The sequence below is a fragment of the Protopterus annectens genome, chromosome 15.part0 (assembly GCF_019279795.1).
Source record: "Protopterus annectens isolate FY-2018-M chromosome 15.part0, PAN1.0, whole genome shotgun sequence".
Classification (NCBI taxonomy): Eukaryota; Metazoa; Chordata; order Ceratodontiformes; family Protopteridae; genus Protopterus; species Protopterus annectens.
Genome location: NC_056749.1, coordinates 655858848 through 655880067, shown reverse-complemented (window position 1 = coordinate 655880067; position 21220 = coordinate 655858848).

Genomic DNA, 21220 nt, shown 5'->3' with positions numbered 1-21220 from the left:
GATTCCACAAACCTTGTCCATTTCCATATATAGTCAGACCTGAAAATGAACTGAAATCACAGAAACCAAAAAATGCTGAATTTCTGAACATTTTTAGATGACTGTATTTATGTGGATTACATGTTCTTTTTCTTCATTATCCCATGGTTGTACGCTGAAGTGTCTTTGCATTTATTCATTTCAGAAGCATTTTTGTATTACAAATAGAAGAGGGGTAATTAAATGATTAACAAAGCTAGAATTTCCATTCCATACCTTCAAATGAAGAAAGGCAAATAATATTGAGAGTGTTTGACCAATAACAAGCTTAAAGATTTGCTTCAGTTCAACAAATGAAATTAAATTTAAACTAGATGTCTATGAGAAGGTCATAAAAGAAACATTACAAATCCAGGATTAAATAAGCAGAGACAGCACAAATTGGTCAAGCAATCAGAAAGATCCCAAAAAGCATTCCGTACAATATAGATCAAGTTGTTCATGCACTCGTAACTGCAACAAGATCACATGGTATGTAAATAAAATGATGACAGTTGATATTCTACTATCAATTAAATACCCTGCTTCTAAAACAGAAACAAAGACATTAGTGTACATCAGAGTTCATGTTAGTCAGCAAGTGTCTGCAACAAACTCTTCCTCTATGTTTTGTAGATGCTAAACAATTAAGAAAATTAAATATTAAGGGGAAATATTACTGGACATCTATACAACCAACCCTCAAGCCCAAATGTGTGAGGACAAAACAGACTAATATTTCATTATCCGGTTTTCTGACTAGACATAGTTAATAAATCATGCTTTTTATACTTTTTATAATAGTAAGTATAACTAATCAAAACGAATAATTGGAGTATGTTGGTCATGTAGTGTGATTTTCTATGAGTACCAGACAACTTCAAAAATAATGAGTGATGAGGGGGTCTTCATAAAGTTGTGTGAAGGTGTAAATCAAATCTGAAAACAGTAAGGAGTGGGAAGATATTTTAAACATGAAAACCATTACAAAACAAAAAGTGGATGTTCTTTTCATTGCAGAATGTGTCCCATATCAACAATGGGCAAGAAACTTAAAAAAAAAACAGAATACAACTAATTAGTAAAATAAATCAAATAACTTTAAAACATTGCTACTAGAAAAAGAAAGAAAAGAAAAAGCATTGTAATTGTCACATCATGTAAATAGAGAGACACGTCTTTGCAACAGTGCTAGGTTAGTGTTATTAGCTTAAAAGGTTAGTGATTAGTGAATTGAATAGACATCCGAGTATGATTCAAAGCTCAACCACAACAGACATAGCCCTACATTTATGTATGTTTAGAGATTTAGATATCTAGAAATTATGAAATGCTATATGTATAAAGCAAGATGTCAAGAAAATCCTGTAATATATTAAAAAGTAAAAAAAAAAAACATATAAGAATACATACTTTTTTCTCTCTGTTCAGAAAATTAAAATTCAATATTTAGTAGATACTTTGAGAGATTTGGAAGAAGTATAGCTTTTAAGCTCAGTTTTCTGTTTCTTTTTCCCCACTTCCAACCATCACTTGAGTTTCTTGAATAAGAATATTCATGTACAAATCTGCTTTAATTTCAGACAGTATTGACTGAACACATGCATAGCATCTTCAAAACATTAGTTTCACTTTTCTTTTCAGAAGTTACTTCTTTAACTTTGCATTGCAAATAACAGCAAAATGGCCCAGCTCTTTACATTTCTTGCACCTTATACCACATGTAACACATGGCTCTGACTTGGCATCATAACAGCTACACCCTGTGTATTTGCCAAGTTTGCATTTGCTCTGCTTCTCATGAATTTGGTTCATTTAAACAGAATTATTATCATTACTTCTGCATTTTACCTCACACACCTCATTCGTTGTGCTTAAATTATAATTTTGCTTCTAGACTAATTATGCATTTTTGGCAATTTGTATTATCCTTTTAAATTTCAATCTACTTCAGCTTGTAACTGTTGATGCACTTCTATATCAGCCAACCCTGTCTCAATTCTTTTATCTGTTCATCTGTTGTGCCATTAAACCCGCTATTTTCATCCAGTTCATACAGCTGCTTTTTCAAAGCATCAACTCATTCACTTTTGGCTTGTACACACTTGTTGAAGAATAAACTTCCATGTATTATATTTCTGTTACAAAAAAAATTTCAATGAGTTTACTAATTACTGACTCAAATATAATGCTCTGGCCTTTAACTGTATATTGCCTCCTTTCCTGTGTAGTACAACAAGGCGTCTACCTGCATTTCATACACTACTTTATCTCATTTCGTTGCCAATTTAAACCATTTGAAACTTAGATGTCAATTCCAAATGTCTTGTTCTCAGTGTAAGTAACTTATTCTTGTGTAAGCCTGCCTTAGACTTAGGGCTTAGACCACAGTAAGTCACTTCCACTGAAAGCAAATCTTTTGGAATCAGGGAAAGCTTACACAGGAGTAAATCACTTACATTCCACCACCCAGGGGGTTGCAACAGTCGATTTCTGCACTACATATGATGTGGGTGTACACAGCAGCTAACTAGAAGTCCCTAGTACCATGCAGGGAACTGATCAGGCCCTGATATATATGCAGTGGGCAGAGTTCTAATCCAGGCACTGTCAGCAACTACCTACACTGATGTAGAAAAGACTGATGCCCTGCATAGCCTCCATGAATATGTTTCCCAGCAGTGGTGATGCCTACGAAAGGCAAAGACATCCATGGAAAATGCCCTGGAAAGACTTTTGAGGTCTTTGTTGGCACGCAGTGGTACCAAGTCCACCTCCATGCGGAGGATACTTTTTGACACTCAGTGCACTACGTGGCAGTCTCATCTGTGGCTAGATGGGTATGCAACCTCAGAGTGGCCACTTAAGATTGCTATCACAGGAAACATATTAGTGCATGACAGTCTAGGAATATCAGCATCTGCCTCTCTGTGTAGTGAGATGCACAGACCCTTGTAGAGCAACACACATTGGTGGCAGATGCCCATACATGTCCCATTCCATCAGTAGTACCACATCAGTGTTACACAGTCCTTCTAGTACTGCTACACCCAGCTACAGTTGTGGTACACAGCACAATTCTATACTGGCTTACTCACTCTGTCCACCTTTCCCTTCCACAATACCCTTGCCCCCTTGTCTCTGCAACCTGTAAACCTTCCTGGGTGTGGTTTCACCTACATCAGTGTGTCTTTCAGTACCTGTGGAAATAACAAAGGCTGTGATTCCAACTAATCGTCCCTCCTTTGTGGTCTAAGTAGAGATGTCTTATGCACAGTCTAATTTAACCATGTACTAATAGCCCAGCATAGCCTTTACATACCATTACATGCCTCATGGCCCAGCTGCTTTGTACATTCTATGATTTTATGATATGAGTCTATTATCATGAAGTGGCACAAAAACAGCAGACCGTTAATGGTCTGATGAAGCTTATGTGAAAACGCTTACCTTATATATCTATTAAAAAACGGTATTTGCTTTTATTAACAATGAATACATCATTTTGTTTACATGCATGGTTTGTGATGGAATTGCTGCAGAGCCTTGGTTAGCTCTTTGCTGTCTTACTTGGAGTGTTTACTTTGTCTAGGGCCATGTTGTTTGAGTTGAAAACAGCATCATTCTTGTAATTTATTTAGGTGAACTGAAGATTAATTATTTCCAAACACTTTAGTCCCTGATGCTATTTTGTTTTAACCTTTTCAAGATCCATTTTGAAGTCTGATGTATTAATAAGACTTTCTTTTGTGAATGCTGAACACGGATCATTTTAGAAAGACTTTGCATTTTGTAATATTGCACTTTATTGGATTTGGCAGGTGTAGGAATGGCTCCTTTGAGACAGTTAAAATAATTTTAATGCTTTTCCTGAGCACTGTGTAATTAAATATGGATTTCTGTTGGATGAGTAGTGTGATCAAATTTACGATATCATAAGGGCAAAGCAGTTATTTTTTTGGATGCCAAGGATAAGCACATTAAAGTTAAGTAATGAGTTTCTACTCCTTATTCAGTATCTGCTGCTTAACAGATTTCAGGAAACATTTAATATATAAAATCTGCTTTTACATCTTCCAAGTAGCAAAGTCACTGTAATGTCTTTTAGTCATTTTCATTGTCTTAGACTGAGGTGAGTAGAGCTTTTGGTATAATGCTCTTTGTCTCTTGAACTATTCATAGAGAATGAAGTACTTTTCTGTTTGTAGTCACATGTCACAGCTGAGCTTTCATATATGTAGACTGAAGTAACAAAAGGTTAGGAACCTCTCACTTTAACCTTGAACTTAAGCCACCTGTAAATAAACAGAGAATGCTAGCAATATGGCATAGCTTAGAAATTATGCTTGTTATCAGAGGACTCTGGCTATTCAAAGTGTACACGCCCATCAGTTTGTGCCATGATTTGTTCTGCCCAAAGGTGATGTGTCAGGAAGGAGGTACATATGACAGAAACAGTTCTCAGAATATTCTAAGGGTGAATGAATGAAGCAATGACTGAGGGAAAGTTCGCTGTGACTGAAGGATTGTAGTCAAAATGTTAGGAGTTGGATTGAGCATAAAATTAGCATATATGACAGAAGCTACACAGGGAGACATAATAAGCAGGAAACTGTGTAATATCTTATGTTTGGAAGGATGTTTAAGATAAGTTGTGAGGCACTGTTCACTGACACTGGAATGAGCAAATTTGTTAGGACTGCGCAGTGGTGCAGCGGTAACATTGTCACCTCACAGCAAGAGGTTCTCTGGTTCAATTCTCAGCTGGGGTTCCTTCTGTGTGGAGTCTGCATGTCCTCCCTGCATTCATGTGGGTTTCCTCCCACGTTACAAAGACAGGCATCTGAAGCATTTCTCCCTGGGCCTCTGCTGAAAATTGGCTTCGTTCCAAGTCGGACTTTCCCAGTTAACAAATGTTAAATAAAAAATGAATTAATTAATAAGGAGCAAGAAAGAGAAAGACTGTAAACATAAGCAAGATTGGAGGGAAATGAGACATATATTAGGCACAGGGATTTTACATGTCCTGTGATTATTGAGTCAAAAACAGAACATATAAAACAACCCACTTCATCTTAGCTAGCTACTGGTGGGATGTGTGTGCTTTAGCTACAGTTAAACACTGAACAAATGCACATACACACAGTTAATTATTTATTGAATGACTGTATTCATTTTTATCTGAATTTGTTTTCAGAGTACATTATATCTGAACTTACAGATGTATACTATGATGATTAGAATGATACAAAGACCTCAGGAAATAATTCTAAATACAGTGAGATTCTGTTGAAGCATTGCACATGTACAGGCAGTTTAAACCTTAGAAATAAACATGTTGTGGTATGTGGTTACATTACGTGCAATATGAGTAGTGATAAAGTGATGGCAAACCTTTTGGGTCTGGCATGTAAAAAGCTTGTGACACAAAATAATTCAGTGCAATTCACGTAAGCAATGAATGCAAAAGCAGTGTCTTTGGTAACTTGGGTGTTGGTGACCGCTGGCATGTCACCCAAAACATTGTGACTGCATCACCTTTGACACGCGTGTCATAGGTTTGCCATCACTGTATAGGAGGAGGAAAAGAAAAACAGGAGATAGGGAGAAAAAGGAGGTGAGTAGAAATGGAAGGCTGAAGATAAATGTAGTTTGGATCCAAGCTAATTTATCCAGAGAAGTCGGTTGGGGGGTGTTTGTGGACAGAGGAGATTAGGATGGTAAAGTTGGCTAGGGGGTTGTTGCTGTGCTGTTGGCTAGGGAGTTGTTGCTGTGCTGCAGTTGAGGAAGGGTTGAGGCTATGGCAAAAGGGTTGGTTAGGGTAGGGAGGAGTTAGCTAAGTTTTGTGCTGTGTCGGGGGGGGGGGGTGTAGAATTCAGATTCGGCACGAACTTGCTGAACTCGGTCAGCAAGTTAGGCTCAAGATAACCAGTGTAGGTATTTGGATCAAGGTAGACCTCTGATTATTTTTGGATTTAGTTTGGAGTATTTTTTTCTTGCTCTTCTTTTTGGATGTTTGTATTACAGCTCTGTTTTATAAGGATCAGTGGCTTCTGTGGGACAGGCATGTGTTAGACTTTAAAGAATTAGATTCCTTATTCTGTTCAGCATTGCATTTTAATTCTTTTGGATGCTGTTGTGTGCATGTGCTTGGAAGAGGGATGTTTTTGTTCTTATGTTAGTCATGGGGGATGGTGGTGGTTGTATTTCTGGTTGCACTGCATATGGGGTGTTTTTTGTTCTGGGTTTTTATCTGTTATATTGTCAGTGGTGACTTGGTTAGTTTCGTCTCTTGTTGTGACTGGTTCGGGCATGTTTCTATTGTGGGTTGAGGGTGGTTGGTTAATTTTTATTTTGTATTTGTTGTTCCTTCAGTTTCACAGTTTCTTTTACAGTTATGCAGTAGTTCACTACTTGTCAGCCTGGGTTTTCAGCTTGGTTCACTCTGGCTTCTTCTTTCCTGTCTACACTGGCTTGCCACTTTCAGTTATGGCTGTTTGAGGGCTGTAAAGCACCCACATGTAGTGGTTTGCTGCACATGTGCAGTGAGTCTGGGGATGCTCAACTGTTAGATAAGCAGTTGGGTTTGGTGCGCTTACCATTTCATTGTCCTACTTACTTCTCAATTGTCTGTTTTTCACAGATGTCAGGATTTTGTAGAATATTTTTGGTCAAGTCTTCCTGAACTGCGTGGCTTTCTGAAGAATCGCAGAGGATCAAAAGCAGTAAATAATGGCACACATTTAATTGCAGACATTAGGCCATTCACAAATGCATACTAACACATAACTGAGTAGTTAGCGACTGGTTACATTACAAGAGGAAGACAAAGAAGTGTCCCTAATTTGTAGTCCCTTGTTTCCCCTGTCTTCATTGTGTCCATAGTTCTGTGCTAAGAAGTCATCAGTCAGCTGTGATGTTGATGGTCCAGCTATCAGAGTGAGTTTGGATCTGGTTACAGGTAATGATATTATGTCAGAGTTTAGTGTACTTAATGTGGAATTGATGGCTCCTGGGGGTGGGGTCTCTGTGAGGGAAAGTCTAAGTGAAGTGTTTCAAAACATTGATGTGGATGGAGAGGATGACTGGTACCACTTAGAAGTGGTGGAGGAGGTGTGGAGTTATGTGCTGGGTCGGGATGATAGAGTTTCATTGTTGGGGAGTGTAGGTTCGACTGGGGGTCTGGGTGATTCATCAGCGTGAGATGTGGGCTCAAATTTTGGGATTCACCAGGAGACTGGTTGGCTACTCAGACATTGATAAACACAGAATAAGGGGTTTTCCTTATCCCACATATCCTTACATCAGTTAAAGACAAGATATGGAAAGGTGAATATGTTGACATGTTTGAATTAATTGATGCAGAGGGTATGCATCATTTGGTGGAAGCTTACACATCATGTAATAAGGATCTTTTGGCAGTGTTGGCGGTGTTTGGTTGGCTGAGGGCTGGAAAGTTTAGAGCTAGTATATGGGGACAACTGGGTACTTGGTTTTATGTATTATATGGAGGTCTACTTAAGGAAGGATAGTTCACAGGGTTTACCTATTTTAGCTTATTTCTTAATGATTCATGAGGTTCAGTGGTTACATTCCAGAAACATGTGGATGTGATATGATCAGCGCTTCTGGAAATGGAATCAGTTGTTGAAATGGGAAGTGAGGCACCCAGATATTTGGCTCACCAGGATCTTAGATAGTTTGGATGGCTTGGTAGGTTGGGGGGTGAGACAGGTGTGTTATGTTGGGCATTCAATGTGGGTAGGCTTACATGATCTGTACTCAGATTTCCAGATGTCAAAACGCACTGCACATTCATGCAGTTTTTCACATATTTGTTAGATCTGTTCTGTGGTGCACATGGCATCACAGTGTGTCTTTTGGGAGAGGAATCCAACACATGTGGGTAGCGTCTTAACCAATATTGGGTCCTCTCCTTGCCAGAAGGTCTTCAGGTGTATAGAAAACATTGTATTTTTGGGGGCAGAGGAGAAGTACAGGCATTTGTAAAGTACTGATGTATCCATAGTGTGCTCTGCTGGAAGAGAACAGAAAGATATATACATTATTTAAACTGTTTGAATGTATATAATTTAATAGTGGAAACTGGAACACATGAAGTTAACTTCAGACCAGCAAAGCTTCAGAAAAAATACCCGAAATAAAATTACTTTACGGCAGCAAGAGACAGGATGTCTTTACTCCGGAGCTCTCTGCTTTGTCTTTAAGGAGAAATAATTATGAGGCTTGAGATGTGGAAGGATGTAATTGTTTTATGACTTCCAACATCTGACAAAGATCTGAGAGCTATGTATTTTCACAGGTAGATACTAAATATTGCTAGCTTCCGGCGGTGGGAGGTTTCATCTGGGATAGAGTCAGATGACAAGAAATTATGCCATTCTGCAAGCTATCCCAGCAGTAATATTTGAGATATTAATTTAAGAAGTCTGAGAGAGAGAGAGACAGCATTCTGTATTCTGTCTTGAACCTGACAACTACTACTAGAAGATCCATTCACCATGTCTACCATGATTTTGAGTAAGTTAACTAGGGCATAGTAATGATCTTTGATTCAGTCAGAAATATAGTGAAACACAGTTTAAATGTTTTCTTTATTTATTTGAGACTGTCCTGCAAAGTTGTTTTAAATATTTCCTGTGATTTTGAACTCTGATGTCACTGTGAATATATACTGAGTATTTTCTAGTTCTTTTATTATTAAATATATTTAAACCTTTCATTGTGGTGGACCTCTGTAAGAGATATTTAAGTTTTCAGAGTACTTGCATATTTATTTGGTGGCACTGTCCAGGCCACTCCTAATAGCCTTGCTCTTGGTCAAACTACCATTTGTATTAATATTAATACACAGTAAGATCAGACACCCTTTGTTAAGGGCCTTAAAGTAGTTGGCTGGTGGCAGTGATAAGTACCTTATAGTCTGAGCAAAAGGGGGCATTGCTAGTAAACCTGTGCTACCCTTTCCCAGGTGTGTGTGCATATATAAATCAAACCTTAAAGAGTGTGTGTGTCATCTACTTGGGCAGCGACACAAAGTACTGGTTGGACAGTGAGGGTGCTGGATGTCTTGGCTTGGCCACTTAGCTGAGATGTCAACTCTATAGCTATGCCAGTGTGGAGTCTTACTGGGGATCTAGAGAAAGAGAGAGAAACCAGCCCCATACTGACTGTGATCTCTGCTCTTAAGGAAAATTGCACTTGATGCAGAGAGCTGCATCTGGAAATGCTGTGTGTACACCTTGTCATCCTCTCAGTATGCATCCCCCACTTTTGCCATTGGTGAAGATTAAGGCTTCTTGATTACTGGTCCAGTGGTAGAATCACCACATCACATATTAGGATTCAGTGGTGTGGAAATTGAACTCCTGTAAGCCATAAACAGTGGTCACTAAAGAAGGTGTTTGTACTGTCAAGCAGCCACACAGTGAATATTCAAAATTTCATATCACAACAGTTTGATTTATTTTTTGTTAACTTGGTTAGTCAGGAAAAGCAGGGAAGGATGTCAGCAGAGGATTATGGTAAGCTGACAAGGAGACAGTTGGCTGGAATGTGCCAAGCCAAAGGACAGGTGCATGCCAACCTGACTTAAGCAGAAATGATTGCAGCCATAGTCACAGCTGCATCACAGTCCGACAACCAGGAGGACAACCAGGCTGATCTTGGAGATGTACAACTCTCAGAAAATGGACAGTTCAACCTTGCCTCAGAGGACTTAAAAATATGTCTGGAGTTAGAGACTTAAACAGGAGGCCAAATGATTGGAAATAGATTCATCAGAGAGACTGCAGCATTTGGAGGCTGAAGAAAATGAGAGGTAGAGGCAACAGGAAAAGTAAATGCTGACTCTCTGCCAGGGTTGTGGAGGTAATGGGGAAGGGCATAACCAAACCCTAGAAGCAGCAACGGTCAGTAAATTTCTTCCACAGTTTACAGAGGGTGATCATTTTGATAGTTTTATTCATATATTTGAAAGGGTATGTAAACAGTATAATGGTGACCAAGGGCTCTGGGTACCATTCCTGACCCCCTCTATTCCATGGTAAAGCTGTAACTGCTATTTTTAAATTGTCTGATACTGATTGCTTAAATTATAATATTGTTAAAAGTTGTTTATTAGAGTGTTTTAAGTTAATATCTGAAGCTTACAGAAAAAAAGTTTCATGATGCAAGGCAGATGAAAGAGTGTGTGAATATATTGCTGAGTTAAGCACTTATTTTCACAGATAGGTGAGTGGGTGTCAGGCCACTACTTTTGAATGGCTGGCAGACCCTTTGGTAAGGGAAGAAGCCCTTAGCACTTTCCCTGAGGACATGAGAATCTGGCTAGCAGATAGAGAATCTAATACCACAAATGAGTTGGGGACAACGGGGGACCTATACCTAGCAAGCATAGCATCACTGCATAGGAAAGGGACACCCAGTGCTGCTCATGGGTCTAAGGGAACCTATGATGGGGAGCCTAAACGCCCCAAAAATAGTCTGCCAGTAGCAAGGGAAACCACTAGTTTAGGTACATGGCCCAGACCAAAGGTTAAATGTTTTAAATGTTAACTAATGGGGCCATGTACCATATAGATATCCATAGAGGCAAGGTGGGGAACAAAAGTTAAAGAAGCCAACACATGAGAATGACAGCAGTAAGTTGTCTGCAGACAACAAGGCTACCAAAGAGAGAGTTGAGACAAGCTCAGCTCCCAGACCCTACATTACAAGGACTGAGGGAGGTAGCCAGTGAGGCTCAGAGAGACAAATGATCATTTATAGAACACTGGGCATAGTGCTGGAAGTTGTTTTCTATCTCTTAGGTAATAGCGTGTCTAAGAATGTGTCAAAGAGAGGTTGGATGATACTGACAAAGCTATGTCACATAAAAGATGAGATTCACACGTAGCTACTTTTCTACATATGAGAAGTTATTCAGAGGCTGGTCTGTCTGTATTATGAGCAGGTGTGTAATAAGAGTCACAACTGCACATTAAGTTAATAACTATGCCACTGAGAGGCTTATGAACACACTGATGTACAGGTCACACTTTCTTCTGTATTGTGTGTGTGTGTGTGTGTGTGTGTGTGTGCGTTGAAGGACTAACAGTGCATATGGCATGCACACAATGGCAGACTATCAACCTTCAGAGTAGGTTGCACAGCGTGTTCCAGGGCAGTAACATAAGTGAATCAGTGATACGCAGCAGGCACAGCCTGTGTATCAATCCACTTGAATGTATGACTACAGGGCAGGGGCATACAGCCATAACAGAAAGTCCTCCCTGTGACATATACCACCTGAGAAGGAATCATGATGACTGCAAGGGCTTACAATAGATTTGACCTGTACAACCATCTCAGATGAGGCACTGAAATTGATTTTATAGCAAACAAGGCTTTCTGGCAGGAAACTCAGCAAGGCAGTTTCTGCTCATGTGTAACAGAAGCACCAGTCTAGGCTACACAGCAAGCGCAGGCCATGTGAAAATGAAGGGCATCTGGGTGAAGTAATCATATACCCTACGTTTAACAGTTTGTCCAAGCTTATACTGACTTATGTAACTAGGTATTGGATGTTCCAGCAGGGAAAAGCATCTTTACAGTGCTACAATATGTGCATGCTGAGATTTATCACATGCATGCAGGCAGGCAGGCATGTAGCCAGTTAGACAATAGTGCAATGAATTGCACATAGCATGACTGCATATGCACCCACAGCAAGGCGTTCTCCTGCATTTGTGTAGGACACCCAGAATGACTGTACTGCCTGCATATCTTCACAGAAATGATCAAATGGTAGGAAAGGAGATGACGGCATTCAGCTGAGTGGTTCCTCCTACTGTTAGGGAATGACACAAACTGGCCTAGGTGGCACATTATGGAATTGTCATCCCAAGTGGATACTTTGCATGAAAAAGTAGAATTCATGATGAGTGTCATAAAGGGTGTTGGTATGTGCAGGACCAGTACAGCTGTCCATGTGCTATCTCATTTGATTATATTTTAAAATATCATAAATATATTATTGTATTATCCATATTGTCAGCATCATAGGAGATTCATACAGGCTGTTCAGAAGACACCATGTATTTTTCTGTTAATCTTTACAGCCAAGGGTAGTGTGAATAGAATAAGAAATTCTGGGCTTTAAAATATTTCCCATCTATTTTACTTGTACTGTTAATGATTGGATTAAGGTGATTGAACCCTAAAAACAAGTAGGAATGATTTGTAGAGTCTGTGACACTAACCATATAATTACATTTACAGCCCCTCAGCATTTATCCTGCTTCCTAATTACTAAAACATAACAACAAAGGTATGGTTAAAGCAGATAAAGCCCAGTGTGGGTTATAAAGGGGAAACATTTGTCATGGATTTTCCTTCTACAAAATGTTTGAAGCTTTCTAGTATACTGACATGTCCTTCCATGTATGCATGGCTTAAGAGCAATGGAGTGGGACACTAACGTGATTACCTCCTTGTTTCCAAAGACATGTAGTAGAGAGCAGATTATCCGAATGTCGATTATCAAAAATGTCAATTATAAGAACCAGCCTTCCAAAGTTTTCAGGTAGGAAAAATCATAAAGTCTAAATATGTAAACATTTATATGTATTTGCTTGAGCATGTTGTTTGAGCTTGTAGCCAGTTTGTGTGTGAAAAAATATTCTTTATTGTCTATTGGAATCATTGAATGCTTAAAGTATATTCCTGCATGCAGGAAAAAAACAAGATTTTAAAAGTTTTTTTATCCAGTTCAGTTATATGTTTCATTATCCAAACAATGTGATTATCCAAACTACCCTAGGTCCCAGTGAGATCAGATAATTGACTCTCTACTGTACAAGAGAGAAAGAAACCCTATAGACAAAATTTTCTAACTTGATGAGTCTGGCAGATGCATCTCACAGAAAAATATGATATCTGGTTTCTTATTTCTCATCATGATCAATACTTTGCTTCATTTAACAGAATTTTTGAACTCCTTTGTATTACTGAAGTTTTAGGCATGCTGTGTTAGATAATTAAGAGTAGACATAGAGAAGGGAAGCCCATTGTCACACTCATGGAATATGTTCTTGTTATTTGCATTTTCCTCATTGCTAGGTTAAAGGTTGTGATAGGGACACACACACACACACACACACACACACACACACACACACACATACTCCTGATGATATTCATAATGCTAGTGTATATTGCATTCCATGTAACCATCATCTTTAGGTAGTCCTTTGCCATGTCATGAAAGTATTCAGATACATCAGCAGTCTTCACGTGTGCCTTTATTATGTTACCTATTATAGTTTTGTGACAGAACACACAATAACTCAGTATCACATGGATGCCGGAAAGGGTGCAAGTGAAGCTTGTTTCCACCTCAATTATTTTGCTGGCTTGTTTGAGGAGAGGGGGAACTGCTGACCACACAGCAATTATTCACAAATGGTCAAGAAAAAAAAAAAAACTACATTGCCATTAGACCTATGGTGAAGTTAAACCAGAATCCATAATGACTTATGATGAAGGCAAAAAAAAAAAAAAAAGCCAGGCCACAAATGCACAATTACAAACAAGAGGAACCAGTTCAGCAGATGTTCTGTTGTTCTGAGTGTGCTTACAAGCATGAGGGAAAACCTTGTCCTACATTAAATAAACAGTGCAGGCAATATGTTTTATCGACTTCTTCACAAAAATGAGTCATTAAAGGGAAAAAAAAGAATGTAGTCATAGAACTGTTTTGCCTATAAGAGATGCAAATGAAGATCCAGATATGTGTTTGTTAGATATTGTCCCTTGGGAAAAGGCAGTACACAAGTACTGAGAAAAATTCACTGGACAAAGAAACTCTGCATTACTGTCAAAAGTTTTGATTTTACGCAAGATTCTGGAACTGAGGGTAATCTATTTACAGAAAGTATATTCAGCGATATGTGTTTGCAAGGCACAGAAAAAGTTTTAAACCTATGTTACTGACTTATCAGGCCAAAAGTTTACTCAAGGATAAAATCCCATATAGCAGATTTACAGAAATAATGCATATAATAATTTATTTCAAATTGTGTCATTACAGCAATTAGTTATACTTGGGAGAACTACCTGTAATCAGGTGGGTATGTTTAAGCCTGTATACCGTGTGCATATGCAGTCTGTGTGAGACTGTGCAGCAAGTAATCAGTGAAGGCAATCACTTATACATTCTTACAAATATTCTTGAGATGAAGCAGACATTTATATAATATAAGAGCTGGTATATGTGTGGAGAAAATGATTGGCACACAGAAAACAGGACAGTTTCAAAGAAAACTAGCAATGAGTTAAAGAGACATGTAGTTAAAAATCCACAAAGCTAATGCAAAGAAAGGTATCAGGAGACAAAAGGGATATTTTCAGATGTTATGCTGATTTGCTCAGTGGTATTGTCTCTGCTTCATTGTCAACATAGCATTAAGTTAAACACACACATTTCACCTGTTGTGTATGTAGCAAAGTAACTGAAGAATATGGATCAGTGGAAGAATGTGACCAGGATGAGCTTTGGTTAACAGCAGTTTTCTTTAGCTCTGCCACTTCAAAGATTTCTGAGAGGAATTTTTATTTTTAAACAATTCTAACTGGGTCATCTATACAGAATCTGATACTTTTCTCACCTCAGATTGTATCAAAAATGTCTAGATTTACTGGACTTTTCTTGTCAAATAACTACTTGACAAATTCAACGCATCATCCTGACTAAAAGATGAGTTTCTCCAAGGTCATTTCCCAGGATTCATTATTTAAAAAAAAGAATTTCAGTCACTTCTAGTAAATATCAGTGAGTTGTCACTAAAACTATATAGAATGGACACTAGATTGGATAATTGTAAGGAGAAGTGCTCAAAATAGATGAAGCTGATTCATGAGGACTTATAACTGCAGAAATCCCAGATCTCAGGCATTGAACAATCACTTAATGACAATGATAACTCAACTGCTGTTATTTCTAAAAGGAAACCTTGTTTGCTCTTGATTAAAGAACTTAAAAATAAACAAAGGGTTCATCTGTTATTTCCTGCCAGACTGAAAATATTTCTTACTGATAGATTTAAAATATTTGAAGTCCTGGACTCATCTGTGACATACATAAGATTCAATAAAATCCTGAGCAAAATAGAGGATATGGATTGGGTTAACATGTCTTTGAAGAGAGTTGCAGAAAACAACAATTGGAAGTCAAATGACAAGAAGAAAAAGAAAGATAAATGCCTTCTCAGTTAACATATGTTTTTCCTTTTGTAGCAGTTAGTCATTTTCTTAATTATTAGCAGAAAAATGCAATGCATATCTGGTTAACATATACTTCTGATAAAGGAATATGAATTGTGGATGCCCTTTTTAAGAGGTAATAACCACATCTTTAAATATTTAGCTTTGTTGTCAACATTGATTTTTAATGCCTTTTTACTTCTTTATATTTACAAATAGTGATTTCAATTTTGTTCACCACATTCCTTTCATGGCTCATTTTATTTTGGTTGCTTCACTGCTATATCCATGTAATTTGTGGTGAACAAGCTCAGTCTAATTAGATTTATGTATGGCTGGCTATTTCTCAGATCTGTGTGTGTGTTTTTTCCACCTCCTTTCTTTTTCTTCTTTCTCAACTGCTTATGATTTGCCTCTGGTGTTTGTGACACTGTCTGGGCTGTCCGGTATGATCTACATCTAGTATGTGGTGGGTCTCTGGTTGTGAGGCATGGATTTGTTTGTGTGCTTTGTGTGCTATGTCTTGGTTGCTTGCTTGAATACAAGTATAAACCAACCAAACGAAACTGGAAAGCTGCAACAGATTTATTCCGGTACCTCGGCTGAGTGCCTTCAAAGGAATAAACATTCAACTTTTTTGCAACTTATATACTTAGCATAACACCAATTAAGTAATTAATCAATTACAAAAACTCAAGTGAAGTTAAAGAAACATTCTTTTTTATATATGTATTCATACAAAGAATGTTTCTTTAACTTCACTTGAGTTTTTGTAATTGATTAATTACTTAATTGGTGTTATGCTAAGTATATAAGTTGCAAAAAAGTTGAATGTTTATTCCTTTGAAGGCACTCAGCCGAGGTACCGGAATAAATCTGTTGCAGCTTTCCAGTTTCGTTTGGTTGGTTTATTCGTATGTTGTTGGTTTTTTCTCTTGAATACAAGTATGCCTGGAACTCTGTTTACATCCTCTGGTGTGTTTCCTGTGAGTTGACTGGTATGCATTTTGTGGTGTGCTTTATGCTGACTGGATGGTTTCTCTTTCTTTTCTTTCTTTTATTATATACAGGAGGTTTTTTTGGCAGCTTTTGATAAGATTGGGATGGTTGCACTGAAAGGGTTGTGGTGTAGTGTCACATATTAAATTGCTTTGCAGCTGAATGTAAAGGTTTGTATTTGCTCTCCTTTTTTCATCTTTAGTGCAGTAGTTTGTATCCTCCATGGTCTCCTATCTTGCTCGAGCTTTCTAGAGTTTGAAATTTTCTCTGTTGTGGCTTGAGCATATTGGGTTTTTCGCGAAAAGGTAAATTTTTTTCTCCTTCAGATGAGTGATGCATTTAGTTGCTTCCTCGGCTCTAATTGGTTGACTGACTTCATGTTTACTTAAAGGGGAAAGTAGCTTTTATTCTTATGGATCGACTTGTTTGAAGAAAAGAAAAGGACAGAAGAGAAGAGAAATGAAGTGGAGGTGGGAAAAGAAAAGTGAAAATGGTTGCATTATGTGATGTTAATATATTAAGGTTGCCATGCATCTCATTTGAGCTTTGTTTTGCTGTATTATGTTAACATTCACTTTGCTTAAATAATGCACAGCAATAGGAAACAAAACTGTTGAACATGCATGAAACTCAGTACTCCGGTAGTCTAGTAGTTACTACTTGGTAAATATGAATACAGTGATTACACTAGTGTAAAGCCAATAATACTTCATGCATATGAGTGTGCTGCAGGTATCTCCCTTGATGTTTTCATATACTTTCAGCTGTCAGAGATGTGCATACAGAGGGCGGAGCCTGAATGGCTAACTGAAAGCAGCAGTATTTTAGAGCTCCATATAACTAGTTAAATAAGACAGGAAAAAATATTATTTTTTTCTTCAGAGTGTAAAATCTTATAGATAAAGGACTAATTTACATAATTAGAAACGCTGGTAAAGTTTTACAAATAATTTCCTGTCAAAAATCTTGGAGATATATTCACTCCTTAAAATGAGCAACTCAAGGAATTCTCATCAGGATGCTGCCTTAAAGAAGGAACTACAACAGATGGCATCTACCCTGCAGGAGTTGTCTTTGAAGATGGATGATTTTAGAGAGAACCTAGAAAATCTTAAAACAAGCAGTCAAAAACTGGCTGACACCCTTAAGGAAATGCTACAACACCACCAGACAAGGATAGCAGGAATATAAGTTTCCCTAAATGACTTAGAAAGCAGACGTAAGGAAAAGGAAACATAAAAAGAACTGCTTCTTAAACAAAACACTTGGTTGATTAATAAAGTAGATGACTTGGAAAATAGGGAGACAAGAAATAACATCAGGATTTTCGGATTACCTGAAAACACAGAAGGTCAGGATATTATGTCCTTTTTATCAAGCTGGATCCCTGACTTTTTAAATTTAAAAGAAAGACTTTCCTTTGGCATTGAAAGGGCAAACAGAGCTCTTGGGAAACCTGCCACTAACTCAAACTCTCCTCCTAGGTCAATAATTATCAAATGTCTTTCATACTTGGACAAGGAACTGTTTTTAAGATCTGCTTGGAGGAAGGCACCTCTAAAATATAAACAGAGCCTGATAAGATTTGATAGTGACTATTCATCTAGAATAATGGAACAAAGGAAAAAAGTGTGGCCAATGATAATCTAAAACAAAATAACATCAAGGCACAACTTGCATATCCAGCTAAGATAAGAATACTGTATGCCAACGAGATGAGAACTTTTATTAACTTACAGGAAGCCTCTTCATTTATTAAAACTAATAATGTGATTACTTTACCAGAAGATATGGATTGGATACCACATTCTGTCAATAGAACAAAAGAAGCAAAGGTCTGGACAGATGTCAAAAAGAAGAAGCAAAAGACTGATACTGTAACAGCCAAATCTCTCAAAGTATCTACTATGATATGAATTGTTTTAATATTACTTTAAAGGACCAATTTTACTGCTTGGAATTTTAAAACAAAGGTAACTAATTACTGGCATCTTTATCTATGTTTTTTTGAAAATAGATGACACATGAGAGTTTTCACATTACCACAGGTATGTAAAATAGGGTACTTTTCTTTCACAAAATGAGGGTTATATAGCACATAAAATATTTATACTGTAAACCAACATGCATAGTATATGTGTATTTTCTCTTTCTCTCTTCTCATTATTTATTTTAACTGCATCTTGTCTCCCTTTCTAAATTCTCTTCTTACTATACTAATATAAACTATATATATTTAATAACTCACTATCTATACATAGATAAACAATAGTCTAAAATAATCTAGTTTTAAGGTAGACTAATTGGAATAGTGAACTTAATTATTACAATATTTATTAGATTAATGATAAGTCACTTTATGCTTATTGGAATTGGGGACATGTTTGTGATTAACTCTGAAATGTTCCATTCATGTACGTATGTCCTTTGAATTATTTCCTTTTCGTATTAAGAAATATATATATAAAAAAGGAGGGAAAATGTACTGTTGAATAAGAGAAGTGAAGCTTTCTTCACATTCTATTTGCGTTGTCATAGCAACAGTAAACAATTGATGCAGTTTCTAAGGACACTGTGAACCTGCGAAGTGCATTTAGCCTCACAGATAAATAATAAGAAAAAGTAATGTTGTTTAGTTATTAAAGTGAAAAACAACCTAAGCAAGGTAAAATAAATACATAATAGGACTATTTGTAAATATTTTATGATTTATCCTCATAGGATTACATATTCCTGGCAACACAATTGAAATGTTCCCAAACTACATGCACACTTAATTTAGCTGCTTGACTAAAAAGTATTACTTGGTTTAACATGTTGATTTCACAAGCTGTCTGCACTGTAAAAGTTACATTTTATATGTTACTTGAAATTGTCAATCTCTAGAGCACATGAAAAGATACTTATTACTTTTTGCAACATGTTATCTTTGCAGTTACGTCACACTCTGTGCAAACTCACTTGGTAACTGATAGCTATTCATTTAAAATATCAGTTTAAATATTAAATGTGCCCTTGAAATGCTATTGACATTTTGACAAAATATAATCTGAACTGTAAAATGAATGAATTGAAAGAAGTGAAGTAATGCATAGATTTCAAAGACAGTTCTTGACACTACAGTAAAAGTAAAAATATATATTCACAAGAAAGTATTAAAATGTTTTAGTCTTCAAGTTAAAATAGCTTACTGTCAACATTTTGCGATATCAGAAAGTTTGAAGAGCTAGGAAATTACTATTCTTTTTCTTTATAATGATTATTAGACAGATGTTAGACTCTGCTTTGTTTAATGAATTGTGACATATGTTTATGAGGAAAAGTGGATTCAATTACTCACATTGGACTACACATTCCTGGAAACACAACTGAAATGTCCCCAGATTACTTGTGAATTTAAATGAAACTGCCTGATTAATAAGCAAAATTTACTTTAACAACCTGAATCCATAAGCTATCTGCTCTATATATGCTACATTATATATGTTACCTGCATATGACAGTCTCTAGAGCACACATAAAAATACATTATTTTTGCAACATGTTATATTTGCATTAACCATACATTCTAAACTAACTTAATTGGCAACTGACAAGTTATTTATTTGAAACATCAATCTAAATATTAATTGTGTCCTTGAAATATCGGTGCCGTTTTGACAAAACAAAACCTGAATTGAAAAAGGAATGATTTGAAGAAGTGAAGTATTGTACAGATTTCAAAGACAGCTATTGCCACTACAATATAAGTAGAAATGCACACATGCAAGGAAAAATTTAAATGCTTTATAGTTTTAGTTAAAATAGCTTATTGTTAACTTTTTGCTTTATCAGAAAATTTAAAGAGCTAGGAAATTATTTCTAATTTGTCTTTATAATGTTTACTAAAGTGATGTTAGTCACTGACTTATTTAATGGATTGCGAGTCATGTACAAGACAGACTACTGAATGTTATTTCTGTTTACTTATGTTTACTGAATTTCTTTTATTCGTACTGATTTAAAACAAGGAAAAGAAAGGGAAGGGAAATATATTTTTCTGGTCAAGGGAGGAGAGGCTTAAGAGTATTCTAACTGTCCCGAGAACTCTCTAAGATGCTCTAAATACCATCTGATTAATACTTACCTATGGTAAGTCTTGATTACCATATAGGTACCTTCACATTCATTCTAGATCTGATGTGATTACTCATTCTGGAAGCAGGAGGTGCCCTATGCAGGATGGTAATTGTCAGGGTGATCATAGTTCATTCTTAGACTCTGCTTTGTAAATCTATAAATATGTAAAAGCACTGCATACTAGAATGTAGGGTGCCTCTACTCAGAGTCAGGATACCACTGATAAGCCATGTCTTTTCATAATTGTAAGTTTAAATTGGTGAGCTGAAGAGTGGGAGAGTAAATTCATATTTCATTGGTGATCACTCATTGTCTCCTGCAGAGTCCTTTTAGTCAAATTAATTTAGTAATAATCTATTTGTTGTTGGCTTATTTAGTGTATGCTCCTCTGTTGCATTTAATTTATCCAAAATGACATATCTGACATGTCTGGGATCTCTTAAGGGTAACTAAATATTGGATATTTTCTAAGTCAACATAATTGTTTACACTACTAACATGCCATCCTGATATATAAAATACTATAGAACAATAATAGAATAATATAGAATTTCATATCTCTTTTAAGAAATTCTCCATATAATAATTTAATATATGGAGCTCAGTTGATATTGTTGGTTAAAGGTATGAGTGATAATCCAGTAGATCTATCTTTATCTATTGGATTAGGAATGACTTTCATTCCATGTTTAATGGGAAATTCATATTTACTTATATTTGATACTTTAGAATTAATGTTTTATAGAAGTACCTTTTTAAAGCCTGACCAGAATTTTACCCTGCTTGTATTTGAAGAAAGAACATTAAATTACACTCCCAT